Raw genomic sequence first — 22,033 nt, 5'->3', positions numbered from 1 at the left:
TCACCCTGGGCATGTCCCAAGCTCAGGACAAAACTACCTCCCTGGTAGCAAATATGAAAAAACCATCACATGGAGTCATCATAAGGGATGTAAATGGCTCAGGCACACAGGAGGGGCCGAGGCACGGAGCCGAGCTCAGAGGTCCTCAACTCCAGCGGGAGCCCAGATCAGGTGCTTTCCTTCCTCCTCCCTAAACCTGAGATAAAAATGAGGACCTCTCGGGGGTACTGTGAGGAATAAAGGAGAAGCTATTTCTGAAGAGCTCTGCCCAGGACCTGGTATGTCTCAGTGTGTATCGATGACGACGCTGGTGTCACCTGCGGTGACGCAGGGAGCAGAGGCCATACTCCTTCAAGGAGCACTTAAAGGTTTAAGAACAAAGAGGGCTGCCTCTGAGATGCTCAGGGAGGAGAGGTGCCTTCCCACTCGGGCCCCATCAGAAGAAGGTTCTGGAAAGGAAACATGCTGGCAGGAAGCCTGCCCAGTGAGAAGCTGGTTGCGGCGGGCTCCCTGCTCTCTTCATCTCTGGCCGTAACTCTGCCTCTTCCCTCCTCTCCCGTTAGCTTGTCAAACAGACGGGAAGTGATGAAAGGATGGAGTTGGGAAATTAACATTTCAAAGTAAATATTGGAAGAGCGCAGGAGCCTCCCGACTGGCATGTGCGGAGCCCAGGGCCGGCGTGTGCGATCCCCACAGCTATTGTGCCCCATCAGTCCGCTCTCATTTTCCTCCAGCGGCACATTAAAAAGAAACATCCCTGACAAACCTCCCTATCCCAGCCAGGCTGTTACCGCCTGCAAGCCGAGCCCGCGGGCAGGCACAGGCCCGTCCCCCCTGCTCACCCAGGGACAGAGGGAGCTTTAGCCTCCTCCTCTCCTGCAAATCTCCCAGGGGGACAGGACAGGACAGCTCAGTTTCCTAGCACACCCCACACAAAGAATGATCAGGATGGCACCACCTTTGCTTTCTCGGACACCCCCAACACAATACAGAGCGGTACCAATCGTTCATTCACTGATCCACTGTCTGTCCAACAATCGCTGAAATTAGATTTTACTGTTAGGTTACCGGCCCATTCTCTGCCTGTCAGGAAATCAATCATGCAGGAGGTTGGGGGAAGCACAGAGACAATTCCACGACATGCAAGGGTACCAGCCCTTCACCCAGTGCCCGGGTGAAACAGTGACCATAACAGACACTCCTCACAGCCTTGAGATCCTATAAAACAATTTGTGAAGATGCACTGAAGTTGAAGACACACTTGACCGTGAGCTGGCCATTCCACGATCAGGCGTCCACCTAGGAACTCTGCTGACTGCACCCTAGGAAACACTAACATAACATTCTAGCAGTGAGGTCTGCCACCCGAAAACCTAGAAACTATCCAAGTACAACACACAGACCATGGCAGCTCTATGGCATGGTGACCATGCAGGAAGCACCGATGCCCACATCAGTGTAGGTGAGTCTTGGAAGCACAGTGTCGAGTTTGGAAAAGAAAGTAAATCCATAAAAGGGTGTTTGAGAAATGTAGTTTGGTTCCTTTTATTAAAAAAGTTAGAGAATAAGCACAACTTAAACTAAAGCTCACACCTACTAATATATGTAGGAATATTCCATAGAAAATCAAGCAAATTATAAGCCCAGAAATAGCAGCCTCTGGACCAGGGCTTGGGGACAGAGGGAGTGTGGCCTTCCTGTGACATCGCCATGCTCTTTGTGCAGTTTTGGTGGTGAATCCACTGATACTCATTGGAGTCCATGCTTTGCCACGAACATGTGCATCGTGACCCACTTCAAATTCTCTTAGGGCTGACAATCATGGGGTGGGGTGGGGGGGGACATCTGAAATGGGGCTGGCACTCTGAGGCCTGCTGAAGCCAAACTGCCCAGCCAGCTGAGAGTCTGGATTATTAAAAAGCCACGGAGACAAATGAACAATAACAACAGCTGCATGTACTGAGTGCCCATCACGCCATCGGCACGTGCCAGACTCTTCACATAGATCACTCTAATTCTCACAACCACCGGGCGAGATGAGGGTCATCATCGCCATGGAAACTGCAGCTCGGAGAGGTGAAGTGACAAGGCCAGGGTCACCAAGCTGATGCCACCGCTGAGCAAGAAACCAATCCCACCCCGTCTGTCCACGCCTGCAGAGCAGCCAAGCAGCCTCTCAAATATTTATAGACATAAATGGTGAATGAACCAAAGCGCAATTCAATCCAACACATATTTATAAATATTTATAACCAAATGTTTTGCTTTGATAAAGCCTATTCTCTGAAGTGCCTGGCGTCAGACAAACAGGGCTTTTTCCACGGGAAGCAGGCGGGGCTCACCTGGGACCGTTTGCTGGTTTCCATGAACACACACTTCTGTCTGCGCCCACATCCCTGCCCAGATGGCCCCCCGCCCCATGGCCCATCGGCATCAATTGAACACACCGTGAAAATAAGACCAGGACGCCCAGGGACCGCAGGATGCGCTTTGTGAGGGAATGTGTGCCCCTCTGCTGCCTAAAATCTGCCAGAGGCTCCCCATCGCTTTCAGAATTAAATCCAAAGCCCTGGGCAGGAGTCGCATCCCTGAGCCTGCCCCTTCCCTCTCGAGGCTCGCACCCCGCTATTTGCAGGTTCTTCAACGTGGTGAGGGCTCCTGCCACCTGGCTGTGTGCGGGCTGCTCCCTCCGCCCTTCCCTTCTCGCCTCTCCTGGTCTGGTTGATGCCTGCTGGATCCCCACGGTGATGCTATCTCCGCCAGGGCACCTTTGCAAGCCTCACAACATGCTCTCTCTCCCCCCACGCCCCGGGGTACTCCTTACAGATCCTTCCTTTTTCTTCTCTACCCTTCCACAGACCCTGGATCCTCTTTCTGGTTCCCCAGGTCAGAAGATATCAATTCAGAGCTTGCTGTACATGAATGCAGGTGTCCCCTGAGCTCCTGCCTCAGGGTCACATAAACAATGTGGGGTTGAGTCAGATGATCCACACCCAATGGCAGGCCCGAGGCCTGTGCTAAAACCTGGACAGTGTTATCTGGTTTTATCCTCAAAACCACACAGTGAGGCGCTGCTATCCCATTTCACAGATGAGGAAACCAAGATTTAGGGAAGTCCAGTGTCAGGAACAAAAATCAGCCGGTAACCCAAGCCTGTTGGACTCAGGGCCCGTGATCTATAATTACCTTTCTGGGTTTTTTGTTGTTGTTGTTGTTATTGTTTGTGGGTTTGTTTTTCTTTTTTTGTACCAGGGATTGAATCCAGGGGTGCTTAATCACTGAGCCCCATCTTCAACCCTTTTTATTTTGAAACAGGGTCTTGCTAAGTTGCTGAGGCTGCTTTGAACTTGCAATCCTCCTACCTCAGCCTCCAGAGTCCCTGAGATTACAGGCGTGTCCACCTGTGCCTAGTTGTTACTACTTTTTTTTTTAATAAATAATCAAATGCTATCAGATTCTGGAAACCAAAGGACTTTAGACCTGAAAATCATCTTGGGAGGCTACATCAACTTTTAGTGGTCATTTTTGTGTCCCTGATCATTTTTTTTTCAAAGTATGTAAGCATTCATGATACCACCTTAGATCTTGTACAGCCTTGTAATATCCAAGGAATTTCCATCAAAGTCAGCAATTCTGAAATTTTTCCTTTTAGGACTTTAAGGTCGGTTTTATGTTATGATGTCCCAAGGGTGACTGGACCTGGTACCAGAGGAGTGCCCAGGGCCACAAGAAGTCTCACCACACCCCTAGGCAGAGTCATGCAGGAGACACCCACCCACATTGATCGCCCTTGAAAAGCAGCAGGTGAGGATGAGGGACCCAGCAAAGAGCAGTGCCTGCAGGTTTCTGGCCACTTCTCCATCCATGGTGGCAACATTATAAGCCAAAGGACCAAAGGGAGAAGAACCAGTCACCTGGTCCTCAGGGCCAATACAGGGGCTGTGCCCGCCCAAGAGAGGCCCACCAGCCTGAGGGGGTGCAAACATCAGGGGACTCAGTGTGCACATGCTTAAATCTCTCCAATAAGAGCAGAAGGATGAAACTGGCTCTGGATGAAACTGGTCTCAGACTTGAGCTTAGCCCAAGAAACGGTGCCATGTCCTGCTAGGTCCTGTGAGGGCTCATCTTCCCAGCCTCAAAGAAAAAATCTGAGCCTTCCCTTGCTGTGTGATGTTAGGCAAATCCTTGGCCACTCTGAAACATGGAGTTAACAGCAATCTTAACCTCACAAGGCTGCGGAGGGGATTAAGTAGGACCATGCAGGTCCAGTCCTCCGCTCACAGGCACAGCTGAGCCGTGGGTCCTGTGCTGGGTGGCTCTTGCTATTCCATGTGGGACAAGAAGACTGATGCCATGTCTATCTTGTTCACCATCGGCCACCTGCGCACAGAGGGACTGATCAGCAAGAGGCAGCGGCTGGGGTGCAGAGCCTCTGACCCTTGGGGCACTGGCCAGGGCCAGGGAGTGTGCGTGGCTGAGTCTGCAGCGGCCGTCCGCAGCACTCCTGGCCTCCTGGGGGCCTGACCTGCAGGGTCTAAGCTCACTACCTTGGTGGCCTGCCTTGGCCCGCCTGCCCCACAGTTCCCCAAGGCACCTGGACAGTGGACCTACAGCCCTTCTGCGCTCTCCGCAGCCCTGGGACACCAGGACACCAGTAATACTGGGCTAAAACCTCTCCAGGTCCTGTGTGGCCCTTCCCAGGTCCACAGGTGGATTTGGGGTCTGGCAAATGTTCTCTGGAGCGAGGGACGCAGAGCTAGGCAGCACGTCCAGGCAAGGCTCCCCACTGGCCCTCCAGGGCACCAGCGCCCAGTCCAGTACCTGCCACCTCGGCAACCGTGGGAGTCTTCTGGAAATCACTCAGGTGGTTCCTGAGGGGGCCGAGGAGCTGGGCCCGTCCCTGGGCACCTGGGCACACTGGGTCCCTCTCTAGACACCCTGTCCACACCTGTGAAGCGTCCCCACCTCCTCATAGAGCAACACTCTGCCTCTTCCAAGGCTCAGAGATTCCAAGGGACATTTTGAAAACGAAGGAAACATGTTCCTCCCACGCGGCCTTGGCAGGGAGAGCGCAGGAAGCCCGGGGCCAAGTGGACAGAGAAGGGCTCTGGAAACAAACCTGTGCTCGTCTCCATGTGCCAAGTCATTTGCTGTGTGCCTTGGCTGAGGTGCCTGGCCTCTCAGAGCTTTAATATAAAACACATCCCAAGGGGCCGTTGTGGGACTACAATGAGATCATGTGTCCAGTCCTTCACTGGCCTGGGTGGTGAAGAGGAGGAAGAAGATAGAAGAGAAGGAGGAAGAGGAGGAGAAACACCAATTCACCCCACCCATCCCCCTGCCCCAGCTGGAGGTCAGCCATTCTGAGCTGCTGGAAGGGCCCAGGTGCCTCCTCCTCCCTCACAACTATCCTGAGGCCCCAAAGGACCTGGGGTCTGTCCTGCCCCCCTGGACCCTCTCCCCAGTGCCGCTGACCAGGAGCCTGGCCTCTTAGGGAAGTCTGGTGGGCCAGGAGGTGTCTGTCCCTGGCCTGACTCCTTTCTGGAGATGGCAGTATGGGGAGCTGGGCGCTCTGCCCAATTAACACTCTCGAGGTGCCAGCAAAGCAGCTGCCTTGGCAGGCGGCTCCCCGGGGAGGGGGCCCAGGTGTTCCTCCTCCTCTGGTGCAGGCTAGGGGGGCGGGGGCCTGCCACCAGGCCTGGCCCTCGCCCTGGGGTGTCGGAGCTCCTCTGCAGGGTGAGGGAGCACTGCAGCCCACATCTCCTCCAGGATGGGCACGTGGTGGGGACAGGATGGGAAGCTCTGGGAATCAGCCTGGCGCCCTGCTCACTTATTACCTGTCTATAAATGACAACATGCTCTGCCGTGCCCTGGATCAAGGTCCCATGCTAGCACATGGCCTGGAACTTGATCCCAGTCAGGACCCAGTGCTGGTTTTCTCTCTCCACCTCCCGGTCCCTAGAGTGGGAAGCAGGAACGCTCTGATGCCTTGCATCACAGAAAGAAAACAGAATCAGAAACCCATGAAGAGCAAGTTTATCTCTGTGCTTCCCGAGAGACAGAAAAGCCCGTGGCATAGAAAGAAGCTAAAGGACAGGGAGGAGCCTGCCCCAAAGACCAGAGAGAGCAGAGCACATGATGGGAAAATCAGGCAAGGAGAGGAACCAAACACAGAGATGACGGGCAAGCAACAGCCATCTTCTAAAAATCTCAAGGACAGCGAATCAGGAGGCTGAGGCAGGAAGATCTCAGGTTCAAGGCCAGCCGCAGCAAGTTCATGAAGCTCTAAGCAACTTAGTGAGACCCTCTCTCAAAATAAAAAAATATAAAGGATTAGGGATGTGGCTCAGTGGATAAGCGCTCCTGGGGTCAATCCCTGGTACAAATAAATAAATAAATAAATAAACAAGGAAAGCTAGCTTTTTGTTGCTAATAATTTCTTTGCTCAAATTTTTGTTCTTAATATGCTTCCTACTCAATATTTGTTTGATGTTTTTATTGACATATCTTAATAAAGGTGATTATATTCATATTAAGAAGATTTATCTATACAAGATTCTAGATTTCCAGGAACACCCCAAAGACTCTGTAGCACAGTGCTGCCACCTGGTGACCGTGTACCTGAATTGAAGGGATAAAAATTGAGATGTATGAAAATAAATTTCCTCAGTTGACAAAAAGGGTCATGAGGTGTTGACCCACGTGCAGGTCATTCCTGTTACTAGCAAATTATTTTGAAAAGTCAGTGAACTAAGATGCATTTCAAGACATCTCAAGGGCCACTTTTTTCTGAGTTGCAAATTATGCCTTGTTTCTTTCTCTGTGATGAGGGAGAGGCCTAGAAGACCTCTGAGGTCACTGCCAGCTCCACTCATGGAAGTTCTATGAACGTGTTTCACAATTAAAGTTCAATTAAGGTACACAGCAACGGCTTTATTTTATTATTTTTAAACACATTTTATTTTGCAAATAAAAAATAATATATACATACACATATGCATATATATATCCATAAAAAATTTTAAAAAAATTTAAAGTTCAATGAGGGCTGGGGCTGTAGCTCAGTGGTAGAGCACTTGTCTAGCACATGTGAGGAGGCACTGGGTTCGATCCTAGTACCACATAAAAATAAGTAAAGGTATTGTGTCTGTCTACAACTTTAAAAAAAAAAAAAGTAACCTTGGGCAAGTTACTTAACATCTCTGAGCTACACACAGTTTCCTCATCAGAAAAAATGGGGATTAAAAATGTTCTTCCTTGGGCCAGGGTTGTGGCTCAGTGGTAGAGCACGTGCCTAGCATGCATGAGGCACTGGGTTTGATCCCCAACACCACATACAAATAAACAAATAAAATAAAGGTATTGTGTCCATCTATAACTAAAAAATATTTTTTTAAAAAAAAATGTCCTTGCTTGGGGCTGGGGTCATAGCTCAGTGGTAGAGCACTTGCCTCACACATGTGAGGCCCTGGGTTTGATCCTCAGCACCACATAAAAATAAATTAAATAAATAAAGATATTGTGTCTGTCTTTTTTTAAAAAAAAAATGTCCTTGCTCACTGTCAAGATTAAATCAGATAATATGCGTAAAGATCACTGGAATGCAGTAAGCGCTCAATTAATGGAAGCTTAAAAAGGTCTGCAAACACATTCACAACATATGGTTTAAAGAGAAATGGAAAGGAATCCCTGTCCTGCCCTGTCCATCTCACCCAAAGGCGTGCAGCGTGGCCCAGAGCTAGGAAGGTTCCACACAGCCCAGCATCGATGTTACAAGGACCAGCATCCTCGGGCACTTCCCTAGGCTCACAGGTGTTCTTCTGGAGGGGTGGCCTTCTAGACGGGGAAAAGGCTGTCTGTCCTGCTGAAGCCAAAACCAGAGAAGAGCACCCCCAGGGCCCCTCCCACTTCCAGGAGAGATGCCCCCCAGGACCTCTTCCCTGGAGATCTGGTCTATGGTCAGGGTCTGAGGTCAAGGTCTGAGGTCAAGGTCTGAGGTCAAGGTTGGCTCCTCTGGGTTACCCGCCTGGATGGATGGCTGGCAAACGCCCTTCCCACGTCTGCCCTCCTCGTCATGACTGGCCTAGCTGCTGCCTCCGTGTTCTCCAATTACAGGGACAAAATGATTTGATGTGGGAGCCGAGCCGACATCTGGGTCTCAGTTAGCATCTGACATGGGGCCTCGCTAATTAATCTGGAAACATGAATTGACAATGGCCGGATCCCAGAGCAGTCAGGGAGAAAGCCCGCTGGTGGGCAGGGCGCAGGCGGCGGCATGCGGAGGCGAGCACGAGGTCACTGGGAGTGTCCCCAGGCACTAGCGCCTTGGTCTCACCCATCCTCCCCGACTTTGCCATTGGACCCACAGACAACAGGCAGGAGGTGGCCCAGAGGCAGCCAGTGAAGGACACAAGGGACGCCAACATTCCGACCCCTTCTGCTGGACCTGTCTTTGCGTTTCACCAGGCTGGAGGCTGGCCTGTTACTATCTTCCTATGGCTTCAAATTGGTCTTGAAAGTTTGGGGAAAAAAAATACATATATACCTTCAAAGTAATCCCTAGATGTATATTCCAAGTCCTTAGTCAAACATGTGTCAGTCACTCACCTTTCGGTTGTGCCTTTCAAGGCACCAAGACTGGAGCTAAGGGCTGTGCACACATTCCTTACGCCAACCCAATACAGTTTCCTCTGTTATACAGTGGAGCACAACTAGGCTCAGACAGGTTGAGTCAGTTGGCGGGGACAGCACTGCAGGTAAGCGCAGAGCCAGATTCCGCTCAGGATTGGGCGGAGGATGATGTGCCAGGACCCCCATTTCATGCCTGCGGCTCTCCATGACACCTCACCTCTTCCTCTTCCTAGGACTATTTCAACATGACTGTGGGGAAGGAGTGGGGTCTCAGCATCTCTGATGAGGAAGCCCTGGAGATCACCGTGGGCCACCTGAGTGTGTTGCACATGGTTCAGGAGTGAAAAGGAGGCAGGCCTGGGGGCAGGGGCCGGGGGTGAGCAGAGAGGGCCCCTCCCACTCCATATCTGCTTTCCAGTCTGGGCCTCCTCTCTGAGGCTTCTTTTGAACAGTCCTGTTGCATGCCCTCCGGACTCAACTCCTCCTTAGTTAGAGTTACATCTCATAGTTACAGAAATGAAACCTGGGCGGGGAAGCATGTGTCCCAGGAGCCTGGAGCTGAAATCCAGGTTCCTTGTCCCTCACCCTCCATGTTTCACGCTGCGTCTGGCAGGCTGCTGTGGACAGGAGCCGTCCTTCCAGCAGGCACTGGTCCCAGGCCCCGTTGCCCCCACTCTTGCTCCTCTGGGTGCTTGTGATGTGAGTGGACACCACCTCTGGAAGTGTCCCCCGCCCTGGGCCCAGAGCAGGTGCTGTCAATGGGCACTCTTATCACTGTTCTGCCCCAGTGTTCCCTGAGACTAAGATAAAGGCTCCCATCAGCCCCCAGACACGCCTGTCCCCGCCACCCCCAAAGGAGAGGCTGTCTGTCTAAAATGATCCTGACCCAAATAAATGGCTTAACTCAGCTCCCGGCACGTGGCAGGGCTCTCCTGAGCCTGGTCAGCATCCACACACCTGGGGCTGGGACCCCCGACAGCCTCCACACCCAGGTCATCTGCAGGCCTGGGAGCCCGGCACCGCCCACCCGCCCTGCTGACAGTTGGTGCTGCTTTGCTGTCCCTCCTTCTGTGGACCCAGTCACTGCTCCTGGTTTCCTTTGGCTTCTGAAAATTAATTATCAGTGATTTGTTAAGTTCATTAGCTCTGCCTCTCGACAGCACGGAAGGCCCGCCATCTGGACCCGTATTTTCACTTCCCTGCGTGCTGTTCCATAATTACACAATAAGTGGTGTCACCCTGTGAAGCCAGGCTGCAGGCACTCGGCAAGCCCCGCCTCCCTCCAGACTTGGAAGATGCCCCACCAGGATGTGCAGGACTGTCCACCCTGGCCGCAGAGCTGCCGTCCCATGAGCGCAGGCTGGGTCCCCAGCAGTCACTGAGCTCCTGTGTGCCAGGTCATGGATAGGAGCTATTGAGAGCACCCCTTATTTAAGCCTCTGCTAGCTCTGTGAGGTCTCCATGATCAACTCACTCAGGGACGGGAAAAACACAGCTTGCTGAGGCCCAGAGAGCATGACAGAAACCACCCAGAGCACAGGCGAGCAGTGTGTGCGTGTGTGTGTTGCACACTCACAGACATGTGTCCAGGACAGAACAGCCCAGAACCGGGCAGGAGGATGGTCAGAGGAACCTGGAGAAGCTGGTGCCACCTGGACAGCTGCAGGGTCACCTGTTCGCTGGTTCACTAAGCATCAACCTCAGGATTCCTTGGTCTGGTGGCTGCGTGGTCTGTGTGGTCCCCGCACACCTGGTTTATTGGCAGCCAGTCCTAGGACTGCCTTTTTCCTGGATCCTCAGGGTCTCTGGGTCAGCCTCGCCCACTAACCAGATAGCCCTTCGGCCTCTTTCACTGGCCTCTTCCTCAAGAGTCAACCCCCGCCCCCCTACATCTCCTGGTTCTTGGCCAACAGATGCAGCAGCCATTTAATCCTGGGAGGGGATGGGCTCCTCTTCACTGAGGCCAGCCCAGCTCAGGGGCCTTGAAACCCCTTCCCAAAACCCAACCAACAGCCAGTGCTGTTATTGTTCCCATTTTACGGATGAAGAAGCTGCAGAGTGCCTGTCCATCCCACGCCATGCTTCAAAAAAATGCCTTCAAAAGTTCCAGGGAATGTAGAACTCTGAGCCATCTAGGCAAAGGGAAAGGGACACCCTCCCTACATGGGGCAAAGAGTGGGACCTTGGGGGATTGACAAGTAGACCTCTCTGGCACATCTGGGCTGCACCTAGACGATTCAGAACAAGCACCTACTGTGCACCAAGTCTCCATCAGGCACATTTGGAGACAGAGAAGACACCTAGCGCAGGGCGCCCATTCACGAAGAGCTGTCAGCTTGCAACTGAAGCACAGGAAGAGTCAAGAATCAAACCAATCCCAGAGCCTTGGTTCCCAACCAGAGGGTCCCCAGCCCTCACCCTGCCTCAGTACAGGACGCACCCCAAGGAGCCCTCAGATCCCCTATCAATGTCGCCTGAATCAGTAGCGACCGCCGCATCTATGCAGTGGGCCAGGGGACCTCGTGGGACTTGCTTTCTACATACTACAATTCTGGGATATTTGAATTTTTATAATGAATACATATACCCTTATAAATTTTTAAGCAATCTAAACAAAAACGGTGTGAAACTCATGGTAGCTTCAGTCCCTGAAGATTTCCTTAAACGATACATGTTCAAAGTCCAATTACGAGCTGGCAGGGCAGGGCAGAGGGGGTCTCGGAAGGTTTCTGACATTCAAAAGGGCTTGTTGGCCTTGGGAAGTTGGGCCCCGGGGTGGGGGGCTTTCCATCCATGCTCCTGCTGTGCTGATGGCTGCCCTCCCTTGGGCCCTGCGATTCTAAGGCTGAGGCCCTTGAGGCTGAGGCCCTTTCGTGCCTTATCAATAATTCAGGGGTACAAGCAATAATGCCAGCTGGATATCCTCAGGCGGAGGACCTTGGAGGAGGCTGGATCTCTAACCATCAAGGTGAAAGCATTCTTTCCTGTGCCCATCCAGCCTCCCAGGGAGAGAAAAGACCTAGAAACACCTAAGAGTCCAGTTCCACCCAGAGAGGGCTGAGCTCTGTCTGGAAAGCACCCCACATTCCTTCATGGCCTCTAGTATTCCCAGGAATGCCCAGCACAAGGTCCCCTCCCCTCCCAGGAGCCTGGATGTGCCCAGTCAGCCTGCACACAGGGAGGCAGGGTGCACACAAGGAGGACGCCACCAGACCAGGAGTCGGAAGAACGCCTTCTCGTGCCCGCTGGGCCGCTCATCCGCTGCGCAACCTGCTGGCCCAACCTCCCTGAGTTTCCGCCTACTCCTCTATAAATGGAGATGGGATAGGGAAACATGAGTAAAAGATTCAAACAGGCAGAAGAACTAGAAAGGGACACCCAACCACATGCACAATTAAAGAAATACAAGTTTAAAGAAGATCTCCTTTTAGCCCATTAAGTTGGCAAAAGTGAACAACGCTAATAATGCTCAGATCGCTGGAATAAAGGCAGGGAAACCGCTTCACGGGTGCCGTGGATCTGGTGCAGACTTTCTGGGTGGCAACCCAGCAACAGCCCCCAGAATACAAGATGCCCCTCCCCTTCCCTTAGCACTCCATTCCGGGAGGGGGTCCGAGAGCTCTGACCCCAGCACACAGTCTCTGGAGCCATGTTCAGAAGAGCAGAAGGACTAAGAGCAACCCAAGTTCCCCCCATGAAAGCCACACAATCACAGCCGTGATGCTGAGAAAGGCACAGACAGCTCTGAGGTGTCGGGGTGCAGGGTCACTCCGCTCCACCACGGTGGTAAGGACAGATGGAGTCTCATTTTGAAGAGACACACAGAGAGGGAGAGAATAGGTTTTTATGTGCGGCAAGCACTTCTGGAAGTCCCCACTTGAAGCATTTCAGTACCTGTCTCTAAGAAGGGGACCCCAAGATTCAGAGTAGGCCAGACACCCTGCTCTTTTTTTTTATGATTCCATTCTATTTAATTTGCTAAAAAATTAACAATTAAAAAATGAGAGATGGCCCTGCCAGGAGAGGCCGTTCCCTCCTGTCTTGCCTCTTTTTGCCTTCACCCCTTTGGGATAGAGGAGGGAGACTGGGGAGGGAAGAATATCTGTTCACTACCTCTCCAGCATAGGGTTTTGTTTCGTATGCACTGGAAGCATTCTAGCTGCATGAAAATTGCACACCGTTGATGTAAGTGCAAAGGACCACGCACAGGCACAGTACTATTTGTGTCACATTTGAGTCACTGAAAAGGCAGGGTCCAGATGGACTTTTACCAGAGAGGTTCAGAAGGAGGACGGGGTGGGGAAATCTTTAAGAGCAGCCGCCCACCTGTTTCCCAGGAAGAACACTGTCATGGATGCATTTCACCTGATGAACTCCGTTCAAGGTCAGAGACTGGCTGTCAAAGAGCAGAGCTAAGGGATGAGGGAGGGCTTTGTCTTGGTGATTGACAGATTCCAACACCCTGCCATGAGCTCCACCTTTCAGCTGGCGCAGGTGTCTGTCCCCTGTTTCCCTGACACCTTGCTGGGAGCCTGACACACACCATCTGCCCTTCCACCCTTTGTGGACCCATTTGTGAATGAGTGGCAGCTAATGGTCAACCTACCCAAGAGCTCACAGACGGTCAGACTGGAAGGACCTCCAGAGGGTGCCCCTCGGCCACCTGCATATGGGTGACATGCTCAAAGCTCATGACAAGAAGGGACAGAGTCAAGACTCACACCCAGGACCTGTGACCTTCACCTAGCGCTTCCTGGTCTGCTCTTCGCTCTGAGCACATACGGGAGCCATGCTGCTGCAGATCCAACCTCCTGCCCAACACCCTGCCTGTCAAACCCTCCGCAGGCATTAAAGCTTACTTAGGTCAGTCTCCAAGCTGATGGGTTTGTAAACATCCCGATCAACCAGACCCATCAACCCAGCCTTAGAGTTAAAAAAAGGCAGAGGAGGAAGAGGGCAGGAGGAAGACGAGGAGGAAAGGAAAGGCTCTTCCCATCACCTGCTCTTCATAAATTAGGGCAACTCACAAGATGCCCAGGACATAGAGCTCACTGTCTCCTTAGGAGGTGGACTCAAGGTCTCTCCTGAACCAAGTCACATCTTGGATGTGCAGAAGCAGCCTCATCAGAAACCATGTCCTCGGGATACAGAGATGAGCCCCACAGGCTCGGTCAGCTACTTCGACGTGTGCAAGGTACACTTTCCAGAGCACATGACCACAGGCTGGAACTGTGTAGATCATGTGTGTACGCGCGCGTGGTCATTATCAGTGCACATCAGTGGGCAGAGAGGACCCCAGCACAGCGAGGGAACATAGTGGTAGAGGTCAGCAGCCTACATGTGGTTCTAAGCCTGTTCCCCCAAGCTAGTGACCACAGAGAGCTCACGCCACCTCTGTGGGCCTCAGTGTCCCTACCTACAAAGTTAGGGCATGGGTTAGAACCTCTCAGGATCTTTCCAATTTATATAACACTAAAACCAAGGGTCCTCCAGGGCGAGAGGTAGAAACTGAAAACGAATTGACAAACAACAAGCTCAGGACAGACCCGGCTCCCAAACCGGCCTCCTCAACAGGCCAATATAGAAGCCCCTCGGAACCCTTGGTGTCGGGGAGGATCCTTTGCTGAGGACCACAGGCTCACAGCCTCCCCAGGGGACACCTTCCCACCCTTCACTCGTGAGAGCTGGGGCCTCAGCCTGGCCCTCCTCCTCAATCCTCAGTCCCTGCGGCCCACTCCCCAGGCTCAGAGCCCCAGCCCTCCCTCCCTCCCAAAGCCTGAGCCAGAGAGTCCCAGGGGGCTCTTCATCGCATTTGAGAAACAAACCTTTTGAGCAAATGTGTGTGATCATAAAGATGGGCCCAGCAGGGTAAGCAGGAGTGTTCTTCTCTGTCTCTCTCACCTGGCACGCTGCCCCAGACACACACACACACACACACTCTCTCTCTCTCTCTCTCTCTCTCTCTCTCTCTCTCTCTCTCTCTCTCTCTCCCCCCCCCCCCATCCCACTCTTCTTCAGCAAAGAGCTGCGAGGAAGTGTCCGCCAGGGGAGCTCCCGCCAGCTCACCTCACAGCTCCCAGAGCCGCCGCCCCTCCTCCCCCAGCCCTACAACCTGCATTGTGTGCAGGATCCACAGAAAGTAGCGCAGCAAAGAAAGACGAGCCTGGAGCCGAGTCCAGAGCCCGCGGCTGGCAGCGGTTGCTAAGAGACAGAGGATGCCCAGCTGGAATCGTGACTGAGGTTTCTTGTTTGTGCAAGAGCAAGATGAAGAGGAAAGGAGGGGACGTGTTTGCTGTGATGAATTTCGGCCTCGACCAGATCCTGCCGGAGGGAGAAAAGATCTCCCTTGGGATTCTACCCAGAGACGCTCTGTCTCTCCAGCCTTCTAGCAGCAGAAAGAACTATAAGCCCCATTCCTTTCCTATTCCTTAAATATAGGCCCTGAAAATTAAAAAATTCTAGAGAGGAGCAAAGTTAGCCATTCTATTCTGCAAGCTGAACTGCTGTGGAGAAGCAAATTCAAGTTCAAAGTGTGATCTCGGCCCAGCTCCATCCAGTACAGGCCTCTGGGCTGCTGGGTCCTTGGGGTAAGCGTGCCTCAGTTTGCACTTAAGTAAGAGGGGCTAATATAGGTTCCTCGTGCACGATACTTAATTAGCACAGTGCCCAGTTCTGCCAGGACCCACCAAAGTCCACTTTTACTGGATAGGCACTGCTGGCCAGCGCTGGGCTCTCTAGTGAGCTCCTTATCCTGGAGTCAAGGATCTGAGATGAACATTTTGTGAACCAGTTGTTCTGTGACTGAACCAAACTGGGTGAGGGAAGAGAGTCTCTTCCGCACACCACGGCACATCTCCTCTGCTCTCCCTCTCACCAACCTCCCAGGAAAGTGGCCCCGGGCCTCTGTGGCCACAGCCCCGGGCCTGCTGTCTTCCCTCCGTCACCCAGCACACAGGTCCTGGGCCCCTCCACCAACCAGCATCACGCCAGGCGCTGGGCAGGGGACAAGAACAACATGGACAAAGCCCTGCTTCCCAGCCCAGCTTATAACTGACGAAGTCCTAAAGCTGATGCAGACCCTGCCCTGCTGTCCCCAGCCAGAGCCTCTGCCAGGACTAAGGCGGCCTCTGTTCTCCTCCTCTCCTGGCTCTCCAGGCCCTGGCATGGCTCCTAAATCCTAAAAGAGATGAAGCAAAGAGAAGAGGGAAGACAGAAGGAAACAGGCTCCCCTGGCGGGACTACTGCTCAGCAGCCAGGAAAAGGAGCCAGGCTCAGAAAAAGGAGGAACTGGGGGAAAGGGAGGTGTTTTGGACAGCGCCCTGAGTGGCCGATGGAGAAAACTTCTAAATCAGGCACCTGCTCTGAGGCGTGGATTTATTTGTATAAAAAGTCTGGCGCAAGAAGGAAAAAAAATGTCTGGCACAGTCTGGCAGCTCCTCAAAAATTAAACATAGAATTGCCATATGATCCAGAAATTCCACTTCTGGGGAGAGACCCAAAGGAGAGGAAAGCAGAAACTCAAAAAGATATCTATACCCACGCCCATAGCAGCAGTGTTCACACTAGCCCCAATACGGAAGCAACCCAGTGTCCATCCATACATGACTGGGTAAATAAAACATGGAAATAGACGCAGAATGGAATATTATTCAGCCTTAAAAAGGAAGGAAAAACCGATACATGATACAGCATGGATGACACTGGAGGATATGAGGCAGAGAGAAATAAACCAGTCCCCTAAGAACAAGACAGCATGATTTCACTATAGGAGGTTCCGAGTCAAATTCATAGAAACAGAAAATAGAATGGGCATTGCTGGGGAGGGGCTGGGGAGGAATTACTAGGAATTACTAGGTATAGAATTTCTGTTATGACCATACAATAATTTACTTAAAGCCACTGAATTGTACATTTAAAAGTAGTTAGAATGGTAAATTTTACGTAGGTTTTAACACACACACCTACAAAGTCTGGCAAAGGTTTTCTTTCAGCGTCACCACATTAGTTGCACACTGAACGGGAACAGAGCACCCTCCTTGGAAAGGCGGACGTACCAGGATGTTGGGAACAGCACAGAAAAACCCAGAGGCTGAGTGATCGACAACTTCCAGAAAACCTCACCTGAATAAAGCTCCCAGAGTGCTCAACCCCTAGGTCCCATGTCCCCCAGAGGAGCTGGGGTCCGGAAATACACCTCCTTGTCCTCTATCGCGGAAGACAAGGAGGCGGAGGGGACCCAGGTACCGTGAGAGCCAGTGCTGTGGGCGCCAGCTACAGGTGTGGGCAGGGATCCGTGAGGATGGGCCCGTGCTGGTTCACCCCGCCCAGCTGAGCAGCCCCAGAGATCAGCTTAGGTTCGCATTAGAAGGATGGAGGCGATGATCCCCACCCTACAGATGATTAAGAAGACGGAGGAGACAGCGAGAGGAGGCGTAAGACAGGGGCAAAGAGCTCAGGCTCTGAGCCATACTGCCCGAGTTCAAGACCCACCTCCCTTCCAGCTGTGTGACGGCGGGCAAGCTGCTTGACTTATCTGTGCCTCGGTTTCCCCACAAGTTAAATAAGGGAAGCTGCCCTACTGTGTAGGGTTATTGGGAGGATTCAGTCCACCAACATGTCAGATATTTAGAAGATCATGAGGTTCAGGGAACTGGGGTCTGAATGTCTAAAACGTTTCTGGCTTTTCCTTCTTACCTGGACTTGGTCTGTGATCTGAGCCCCAAGGAGCCCAGGGTCCCCTGAGTGAGTTGGACCTCAGCCACAGGGACACACTGTCTTGGGCTTCAAAATGCCGGGAGCCCGTGGGGCCCAAGGACGCCCCGACAGGTACGGATGGCGGTATGCAGAGGCCAAAGGAGGGCACGGGGGCCTCGTAACCCTCTCTTACTGGTTGGCCAGCACCAAGGAGGGCGGTCCTCCTGCCCCAAGGGCTGCTCAGGCCAGAAGCACTCTTGCTTCCTGCACAGCCGTCCCTCCAGGGCCCGTGAGGCGCCTCCCAATGCCCCTTTCAAACCCTGCCAACATCTCCCCACGCGCTCTCATCCCACACAGGCCCACTGAAGCAGCTAATGCAAACAAATTCCTCCTGGGCACTGCCGGCCTCTGGCGGACATTAAAATGCAAATGAGGGCTTCCTTCAGGCTACGCCCACCCAGCGCTGGACCAGGGGCACCATAGCACATGGGCCCACACCTCTGCCAGCGAGGCTGGGCGTGGCCAAGGCCACAGTCACCACCTTCACTGTCCTGCAGGAGACGGGCGCTGGGAGCAGCCGATGAGGGTCCACTCCTGGAGACTTCACCCAAGTCCCTTAAGGACCGGAACTTCTTGGAGGACTCACACATTCTACCAACCTTGCCTTCTACTCCTTACCACCTCAGTTTTTGATTGTCTATTTTTATTTTACCAGTAGTCAGGATCAGAACCACTAAAATCCATTGAGAATGGGCCTTGTTTTAGGCTCTCTTCCTTGCACTTGCCCTTACAATCCAACTCTCTCCCCGCCTCCACAGCAAGCCCAGGGACTACTAGCATCCTCAAGCTGCAGAAGAGGACCCTAAGGCAAAGAGAGGTCAGGCAGCGTATCCAAGGTTGCACATTTTGCAAGTGGAGGAGCTGGAATGGGAACACAGCCCGGACCCCAAGCGCGCTCCTTTGACTGCTACACAAATGTAACACGTAAAATTGCTTTTAATCTGGGGCTGGGATTGTGGCTCAGTGGTAGAGCACTCGCTGGGCATGTGCGAGGCCCTGGGTTTGATCCTCAGCCCCACGTATAAATAAATAAATAAAATAAAAGTATGGTGTCCAACTACAACTAAAAAATTTGCTTTTAATCACTCATCTGTCCATCCCCCTGCCCCCATCCTGTTTAACTGGCAAAGAGGCTCCAGGACGATTGCCCCAGTTAGCCCTGTGTTGCATGCTCAGCTGGCTCTCCACCCTGACCCGGGGTATCTAAAGTCTTGCACGATGCTGCTCTTGAAGTTCAGGCTCTAGTCACTGAGCACCTCTGCCACGTCCCCTCCCCTGACCCCTGCAGACTCAGGTAATCCCAGTTTGCAGATAAAGCTGACTTGAGGGTCTCCAGCGGTGTCAGATCCCCTCCTCCCCTGAGAGTCCTCTTGGTTCCCTGAGCCTCAAGCAGCCTCCCAAAGCTACCCCTTACAAGTGTCTATGCTACAGTCCCATGACCATGACCTTGCACCCAAATTGTCCAGCTGAGCTCCACTTTGGCCTTTATCCAGTCACCACCCAGCCCAGTCTCACCATCTCTATCTAAACTCAGAACTTTGACCCAACAGAATCTAAAATGCCAAATGCCATCCTCGCTGTATTACCTAGGGCCACCCAGCCCCATGGTGCATTCCTGCACTTCCTGGAGGCCCAGTGACCACTAGGCTCACCAGCACCATCTGCCAGAATGTGCTGGAGACTCCTGTGCCTCTGAGATACTGCTCCTCTCCACCCACCCAAACCTCCAGTGTCAGCTGAGCCAGCATGCCCCGGCTCCTCGCCCACCTGCTTCCCAGCCTCAGTTAAGACCTTCTTCACCAGGGGGACAAGCTGTCAAGCAGGAGGAAGGGGCAGGAATGAGCGTTGTTAGTGGGTATGAAACGAGTCACAGGCAGTCTCCCCCCAGGGCGGGGCCTTAGAGTGTTCTGATGAGAAGGGAGGAAAGCCATTGTAGCTCCTGTCCCAGGTCACAAAGTCAGTCAGAGGGAGCCTAGAGAATGAGGCTGGTGTGCTCAGAGCTGCATCAGTCCCAAAGGTCAAAGGGCAGAAGCCACCCAGGCGCCCACCCACTGAGGAATGGGTTTGGTGTATACACACAACGGAGTATTATTCAGACTCGCCGGGAAGGAAACGCTGACACATTACAACATGGACAAACCTGGAGTCACTGTGTGAAGTGGGCTAGGCCAGCCACAGGACAAAGGCTGCAGGGTCCCACTCACCTGGGGTCCCAGTGGAGGTTGCAGGGGCTCAGGGGAGGAGCCATGTTTAGGTTTTCTCAGAGGAAAAGGTTCTGGATATAGTTGCACAGCAATGCAAACGTACTGCATGGTACAGAGCTGGACACTTCAAAATGATTAAAATGACAAATTTATGTGTATTTTATCATGATTAAAAATTCTAAAAAACAATGAAGTGGGGACAGGGCTACTTTGCCAGCAAATTGCAGACATCTGCCTGCCTTCTTCTACTAGCTCTGAATCACACGTCTGAAATGCCATTCTGGACTGTTTAGAGGAAGGATCCATCTGCATGTGTCCTGGGTCTGCTAAGAAGTGACCCCAGCATGGTCCCAGGCTTCCTGCACCTCCTGCTTGATGTCCCTGGTCACTGATTTGACATCATTCTTGCTATATTTCGTTAGGACAGTCGCTTTGCCATACCTGTGCCCTTGGACCATCCTATGAAGGTGCTGAGTGCTCCCTGGAGCACCCTGGGGCCTGCAGCTGGGTGAACCCCACCTCCCAGGGAGCCTCTGAGCTTGGTCAGATCCCTCACAGGCCTTCTGACACCCAGAGAAGCTGAGGCGGCCTCATTTCCTGTCCCCAAAGAGGTATGTTTGCTCCGTTCTAGGGGGACGATCATTAGCCTGCCCCATCTCATGTCCTTCAGCCCACTCTGCCCCCGCCCACCTTCTCCCAGAGGCCCTGTGTCCCCATAGTTGTTGGGAACCACAGTTGTGTGACAAATGACTGAGGAGGTCCTGGGGACACCATCTCATTCTGCAGGCATTATTGTGCCTGACCTAAACCCAAATACCCAGGCCCCAGTCTCCAGGGTGACACCTGAAGGCCCCGGTCTCCCGGCAACGGCGAACAATGGCCCCTGGGAAAAGCACACACAGTTTGGGAAAGGGCAGCCTTTTCTCTCCGTGCCCCTGGGCAGGATGAGAGCGCTCTACCTCTGCAGGCAGAGTCTGGAGGGGAATGCAGGCCGCTGAGGGCACGGCCCCCCACCAGGCTGCAGGAACCCCACCCTCCCACCTGGGGCATCCTTAGCTGCCTCTTCCTGGGACAAAAGCCCCTGACTCCCTTCTCCTCTCTTCCCTGGCAGCATCCCCCACCCCATCCCCAGTCTGTACTTCCTCCCCAAGAAGATGATTCAAGGTGTTCGTGTTTCTGGTGAACTCTGTCATCATCTTTTACCCGCAGAAGTGACATTCTCTGTCAAGCGTGGTGGTGCACACCTGTAATCACAGCATCTCAGGAGGCTGAGGCGGGAGGATCACAAGTTTGAGGCCCACCTGCGCAACTTAGTGAGATCCTAAGTAACATAGTGAGACCCTACCTCCAAATAAAAAATAAAAAGAGCTGTTCATGCAGCTTGTTGGTAAATTGTCCTGGGTTCAGTCCACAATACCAAAAAAAAAAAAAAAAAGAAGAAGAAGAAGAAGAAGAAGGAGAAGTGAAAGAAGTGACATCCTCTTTCTCCCTTAATTTTCTGGGCCAGGTTCCAAATTGGATGAAGCAGTCCTGGGGAAGAAGAGAGAGGAAGGCTTTGGAAAACTCACCCACTCTCTATGCCCCGCTGAGCAAGTCACCAAACATCGAGGCGACTTAGCTCCCTCATCTACCACCCGGAGATAACCACCCCCTCGGGGGTGCAGGGAGGGTAGACAGGAGCCATGTGCACAGTGGGCACTTGGGCAAGAAGGTGTCAACACCACTCTGCATCTGAAGTGACACCTCCCTCCCAGCAGAAGTGGGAACCTCATCAACTTGATGAGGCCAAGGAGTCCCCGGGCTTCTGTGCCCTTCACCACACCCCTCCTACGGCAGCTGTCCGGGAGGCTGAACTTCATGGGTGCAGAGTCACAGCCCCCAGGGTCCCCCCAGGTGCCACGGGTCTCTGAGGAGGCTCTCCCAAACCTCCCCTCAGAACCAGGAAGCCTCTAAAGAATTCTAGTGTCAGAGAGTCGCTGTGGGTGGAATCACTCTGGCCTCCTTGCCTTGTGGATTTTTTTTTTTTCATACTGGTGACTGAATCCACAAGTGCTTTACTACAGAGCTATATCCCCAGCCTTTTTATTTTCTATTTTGAGACAGGGCCTCACTAAGTTCCTGAGGCTGGCTTTGAACTTGCAATCTTCCTGCCTCAGCCTCCTGAGCTGCTGGGATTACAGGAGTATGTTACCACGCCTGGCTTGTTTTTATTTTTTATTCAGCCAAGTCTTGCTCATCCTGAGAGTTCCTTCTGACTGAAACTCACAAGGCACTATCTACCACACTCACTCACTGAATTTCTGAGTAATGTTCTCTTCTCTAGCCTGGGACTCTGTGTCACTTCCCATCACAAACAGGACAGGCAGGGAGGAAGGGATGTGGCTTCTATTTCACAGACGGAATGTTGGTGCAGTTGTCTCAAGGTCAAGGTCACAGAGGGACCA

General features: G+C 52.7%; 1 protein-coding gene across 1 annotated transcript in view; it reads right to left on the bottom strand.

Moving 5' to 3' along the window:
• The window catches only part of Slit1 (slit guidance ligand 1), a 154,927-nt gene that overhangs the window by 86,810 nt on the left and 46,084 nt on the right, over positions 1-22,033 (bottom strand). The window lies entirely within an intron of this gene.

The sequence above is a fragment of the Ictidomys tridecemlineatus genome, chromosome 1 (genome assembly GCF_052094955.1).
Source record: "Ictidomys tridecemlineatus isolate mIctTri1 chromosome 1, mIctTri1.hap1, whole genome shotgun sequence".
Taxonomy (NCBI): Eukaryota; Metazoa; Chordata; class Mammalia; order Rodentia; family Sciuridae; genus Ictidomys; species Ictidomys tridecemlineatus.
The sequence above is the reverse complement of the archived record's forward strand: the minus strand, read 5'-3'. Positions and strand labels throughout refer to the sequence as shown.